The sequence below is a fragment of the Sorex fumeus genome, unplaced genomic scaffold (genome assembly GCF_029834395.1).
Source record: "Sorex fumeus unplaced genomic scaffold, SorFum_2.1 ptg000042l, whole genome shotgun sequence".
Taxonomy (NCBI): domain Eukaryota; kingdom Metazoa; phylum Chordata; class Mammalia; order Eulipotyphla; family Soricidae; genus Sorex; species Sorex fumeus.
The window spans coordinates 449,328-455,482 of NW_026606099.1; the positions used below are offsets into that span (position 1 = coordinate 449,328).

General features: G+C 41.6%; 1 pseudogene; it reads left to right on the plus strand.

The window, feature by feature from the left end:
- Positions 1 to 1,986: 1,986 nt before the first annotated feature.
- LOC130029365 (uncharacterized) lies at positions 1,987 to 2,092 on the plus strand (annotated as a pseudogene).
- Positions 2,093 to 6,155: the final 4,063 nt, after the last annotated feature.

Sequence of the window (6,155 nt, forward strand, 5' to 3'; positions counted from 1 at the left end):
AGTCGGTCAGGTAGGCTGCGCGCAAGGCAAACGCCCTACCGCTGTGCTATCACTCCAGTTATTTAAATAAAGGATTTAAAACTAAAATGGACTTACAAAAGCTTTTAACCATATCTGAAGAAATTTACCCAAAACGTAAAGATTTGGGGGCCAGAGCAATAGTATAGCAGATAGAGCATTCGCCTTGCATGTAGCCAACTTGGGTTTGATCCCCAGCATCCCATAGGTTTCCTCAAGCACAGTCAGGAGCAATTCCCGAGTGCAGAGCAGGAGTAACTTCTGAGCATTGTGCTCAGTGTGACCCAAAGAGACAAATAAATAAAAAAATTTTTTTAATGTAAAGAGTTGTCACATGTAGGAAAATAAGTACAGGATTATGTGGTTTTTTGGCTTTTGTTTTGTTATTCGTGTGTGTGTGTCTGTGTTTCTGTGTGTGTGTCTGTGTGTCTGTGTGTCTGTCTGTGTGTCTATGTGTTTGTCTGTGTGTTTTGGGCCACACCCAGCAATGCTCAAGGATTATTCCTGTTTCTGTGTGCAGGAGTGAGTCTTGTCTCTTCATTTACTGCTATTCCTATTAGTTTAAATTATCCTTTGCAAGGAGCTGAAACAATAGTACAGTGGGTAGGACAGCAGATCCAGATTTGATCCCTGGTGTTCCATATGGTCCCCCAAGCCAGGAATGATTCCAGAGTTCAGAGCCAGAAGCACTAATGGGTGTGGTCCAAAAACAAACAAAAATAAATTAAAATTTAAAAAAATAATAAAACTATCCTTCCCTTGGGACTGGAGCGATAGGGTAGGGCGTTTGCCTTGCACGCGGCTGACCCGGGTTTGATTCCCAGCATCCCATATGGTCCCCTGAGCACCGCCAGGGGTAATTCCTGAGTGCAGAGCCAGGAGTGACCCCTGTGCATCGCTGGGTGTGACCAAAAAAAAAAAAAAACTATCCTTCCCTGGATCTCATTTATATGATTAAGTTCTTCTCCTAAGGCCCTTGAGAACTCAATAATCATCATCTACAATTCCCATTCAAATGCTAATGACTTGCAAATCTCCACCCTTGGTTCAGATAGCTCCTAAGATCTAGCTCATCACATACAAATGTCAGCTGGATATCTCCACCTGAGTTCTTCATTCATTCCATGATCATAGAGTTCATACAATGTGTAAGATTCTATGCTAGTTACTGGACATAATAGAACTAATTTACAAGTGCATGTCTACACGTTAAGTAAATATATTTGAACTCTTAGAACTTAGCTTAGTAGAAAAGAGACATCAACTAAATATTATCACAATACAGAATTACACACAGTTTTGAGGCTATCAAAGGGTAGGGTGCTTAATGTCGTAACAATAAATTTATAAATTGTGAATTTCAGTCACAGCAGTAAGTCAAAATTAAATTTTTCACACTGAAAAGTTTAGTGCAGTCTGACTCTCCTCCATATTTTCATGTTGTTTTCTATCCCTACATTAATCACTTAATCCCCGTTATTCATCGATTTATTCGAGCGGGTGCCAGTAACGTCTCCATTCATCCCGGTTGCGTGCTAGCGTAGCCCAATGGTATCTGTTCGTTTTAGGAACATGTAGAGCCTCAAACCGATCATTTAGGGTCTTGACGAAGAAGTCTGACCATCTTAGAGGTGGGCGTCCACGTGATCTTTTGATGTCTCGTGGAATCCAATCAGTAATGGCTCTAGTCCAGCGGTTGTCTGTAAACCTCATTACATGTCCAGCCCATCTGATTTTTGATGTCTTGGCAAATGAGACAGCGTCCCTGATTCTTGAGCGTTGACGAAGATCAGAACTCCGGATTCTATCTCTCATTTGAGTGAATCGTGATATTCCAAGCATAGTTCTTTCGATTCCTCTTTGAGAGACCCGAATAGTGTTCTCATCCTGTTTTCGTAGGGTCCAGGTCTCTGAGGCATATGTTAATGCAGGAAGAATAGTGGAATCAAAGAGATGTGCTCGTAGCTCGTGCTCTGGTTTCTCTTCAGATCGTATAAATCTTTCGCCTTTTACTAAAGATTTCCGTGGAGAGGAACAATTCTGAGTCTATCCCTACATGTATTTAACAAATACTCAACAAATCTAACTAGTAACTAGTAGGTGCCAGACAACCCCTTTCACCAATTTATGAACCTGAACACTGTGAAATCATTCCAGACCACTTCCTCGGGCCCTAGGTCAATTTGGTATTAATTCTGGCTTCTGTAAATCAATTTCGTTCACCAATCCCTTCCACATTCACTTACATATTCTATGTTTTTTGAGATAGCTCAGTGGGTCGGAGTGGATGCTTGAGTGCAGAAGACCTGGGGTTTGAACTCTGACACCACATGGCTCTCTACCACTACCAGGTGTGAACCCTGAACACAGTCAGGTTCTCAGAGTTTACTCTTGGCTCTTTGCTCAGGAAATCACTCCTGGTAAGAGTTGGAATAACATAGGGGATATCCAGGATTGAACCGGGGTCAGCCACATGCAATGCAAACACCCTCTCTGCTATGCTATTGCTATTGTTCCCAAAACCAAAATTTTAATTCACTTTTGTATATCAGATCCATTATATAAAGAGCAATTGAATGTCCTATAACACATTTTACTGACTTTGTGGTCATCAATTGTTTGTGGTTTAGATAAACATTACTGTAAATTAAACTAAAACCTGGGGGAAAGGTAGCTGCTTGCTTGCTTCCCCTCCATTCCCTTTTCTGTTTTGTTACTGTTATTTCAATGGGCTTGAGGGTGACCCACACACTTGGTTGTGGTGCTTACGCACACCTCATTGCATTGAACCAAAGATCCAGAGATCACACACCTTTGTTATAACCAACAGTAGTGGCATAGGTATCACAACCTGTGCATGAGGTGGTGCCATAGGTCAACTTCACCACCCAGTGTCTAAAAGGCAGGCACTCAGCCACTGACCTACTTCCCTGGACCTTAAACAAAATTTTGGCATTAAACAAATATGAACAATACAAAATAAATTATTTCAGTTCTGCTTTGGGGCAAAGGTTGGGGTTTGGGATGGAAACTCCCAAAATATGGTGGTGGGAAGGTGTAATGGTGGTGGGATTGGTGTTCAAATATTAAATGCAATCAAATATTGTGAACTACTTTATAAAAATAAAAAATTAAGTTTGAAAAATGAATGGCTGGAGTGGGTAGGGCGTTTGCCTTGCATGCGGCCAACCCAGGTTCAATTCCCAGCATCCCACATGGTCTCCTGAGCACTGCCAGGATTGAGTCCTGAGTACAGAGCCAGAATAATCCCTGAGCATCTCCATGTGTGATGCCCCCTCCAAAAAAAAGCCAAAAAAAAAACCCGCAAAAGCAAAACAAATATGAGGTAACTCTGTAACTTTTCTGCAGTTTGCAATAATAAAAGACATAACCTATGATATCTAAATTTAAATAGGATCTTGGCCTCCTCTTTATTATGCTTCTGTTCCAACAAAATATATTTTCTAGTCTTCTCTTTCTTACTGAGAAAGAGAAATAACTATCATGGCAGAGAGATAGTATAGTGGGTAGGGTACTTGCCATGTACGCCACCGACCCAGGTTTGATCTCCAGCACCCCATATGTTCCACCAAGATCTTCCAGGATCTCCCTGACCACAAAACCAGGAGTAAGGCCTGAGGATGGCCAGGTGTGCCCCCCCAAAAAAAAAGTTTGTAAAATTAATGAATTAAATAGATTAACCATGTTTTTTACTCAATAAATCAATGCTTTTTAAAAAAGTGTTCATAATAACAACAAAAGAGCCTGAGATGAAGCTCAGACGTAGAGTTCCTGGCACTACCTTCCCCTCACCACCATCACCAACCACTACCTCCAAAAAATAATAACAATAGAAGTTGAACTGGAAAAGAAGTCCATGAGATGTGTCCAATTCAGCAAATAGTTAGGGAAAGAGTTAGGGTCAATTTGGTATTAATTCTGACTTCTGTAAATCAATTACATTCACCCATCCCTTCCATATTCACTTACATATTCTATATTTTTGAGATAGCTCAGTGGGTTGGAGTGCAAGCTTTGAATGCAGAAGACCTGGGGTTTGAACTCTGACACCACATGCCCCCTACCACTACCAGGTGTGACCCCTGAGCACAGTCAGTCTTTTTTCATACACCCCCAAAATTGGGGGGGTGAGGGAGGGGGAAATCACAAGTGGTAACCAAATCAAAGGGCAATACTGCCTCCAAGTGGCACATAAGATAAAAGCCTCTATATCAGAGCACTTACCAAAGAGCTCTCACATTGAATGATCCTAGGCTATGAATTGTGCCAAGCACTCCTCACTCCTCACTCCTCACTGCTCACTTTCACTCATTTAATCCCTATTATCACCCCCTTGTGGAAGAACGTAGAGTACCTCTGTAGCAGCCAGCCTCTCTGTATGTATGTATGTATGTATGTATGTATGTATCATACATACACTGGTTGTATGATATTGGGCGAATTACTTATGTTCTCTGCAAATTTCCCCATCAATAAGAAACATCTATGTTATATATTATTAAGCCTGGTTTCCTGTTGAGACTAATAAAACTAAATAAATACATCACATAGTAGAAATTCAATAAGCCTTATGACCTTTGTTACCTTTCCTTATATCTTAGCTCCTTAAGACATTGCCCACCTGAAGATGTTTCTATTTCAAACTCTGAAAAAGTAATCCTTCCCTCATCTGGTTGGCCTTCATTAATTTCCACACATTTGATCTAGTAAATCTAATGAAGAACTAATTTCCAAATTGTCCCTACAAAATAATGGTTTATATTCCTTAAATGCTGGAGCGATAGCACAACAGGTAGAGCGTTTGCTTTGCAGGCAGCCGACAGGCCGAAGCGAGTTCGATTCCTCCACCTCTCTCAGAGAGCCTGGGAATCTACCAAGAGTATCTCTGGCAAGCTACTAAGAGTATCTCGCCTGCTCAGCAAAGCCTGGCAAGCTACCCGTGTTGTATTGGATATGCCAAACACAATATATATGTATATATATATATATATATATATATATATATATAAAGGCCAAGTCTCAAAATGTTACTGGGCCCTCTCCAGGAAATCGATGAACAACAGGAGGCCAGTGACAGTGATCCTTTAAATGCATTATTTCTTTTTAAAAATCATAAATCTAGGGGTTGGAGCAATAGCAGAGCGGGTAGGGCGTTTGCCTTGCACGTGGCCGACCCGGGTTCGATTCCCAGCATCCCATATGGTCTCCCAAGCACTGCCAGGAGTGATTCTTGAGTGCAGAGCCAGGAGTAACCCCTGAGCATGCGCTGGGTATGATCCAAAAAGAAAAAAAAAAAAAACAAAAAATCATAAATCTAGAGGTTTTTTGGGTTTTTTTTTCTCTTTTTTTATTAGTGAAACACCATGAGGTACAGTTACAAATTTTGTGCTTGGGTTTCAGTCACACCATGATTAAGAGCCCATCCCTCCACCAGTGCCCGTCATCCATCACCACGGGTCCCAGCATCCCCCCCCCATCACCCCCCCCCCCGTCCCATCCTGCCTCTGTGGCAGGGTATTACCCCTTGTTCTCTCTCTCTTCTTTTGGGTACTGTGTTTTGCAAGAGAGGCATTGAGTGGCAATCATGTTTGATGTATAGACTACTTTTAGCATGCTTCTCCCATCCTGGGAGGGTCCTCACAACACCCTTCATTTGGTGCTCTCTTCTCCATCCGAGCTTCCTTTTCACCTAGCACGTGTGGCTGGCCTTCCAGTCACGGAGCAAAATTCCTGGTACTAATCTCAGCAATTCCTGGGTGTTAGTCTCCCTTTTTGTTGCTTTATGTTCCCCAGATGAATGCAATCTTTCTGTGTCTATCCCGCTCTTTCTGACTCATTTCGCTTAACATGATACTTTCCATGTAGTACCACTTGTATGTAAATTTCATAACTTCATCTTTTCTAACAGCTACATAGTACTCCATTGTGTAAATGTACCAAAGTTTCTTTAACCAGTCATCTGCTCTTGGGCACTCAGGTTTTTTCCAGATTCTGGCTATTGTAAAGAGTGCTGTAATGAACAAACAATTGCAGATGTCACTTCGACTATAACTTTTTGCCTCTCTGGGATATATTCCCAGGAGTGCTATAGCTGGGTCAAATGGCAAATCAAATTC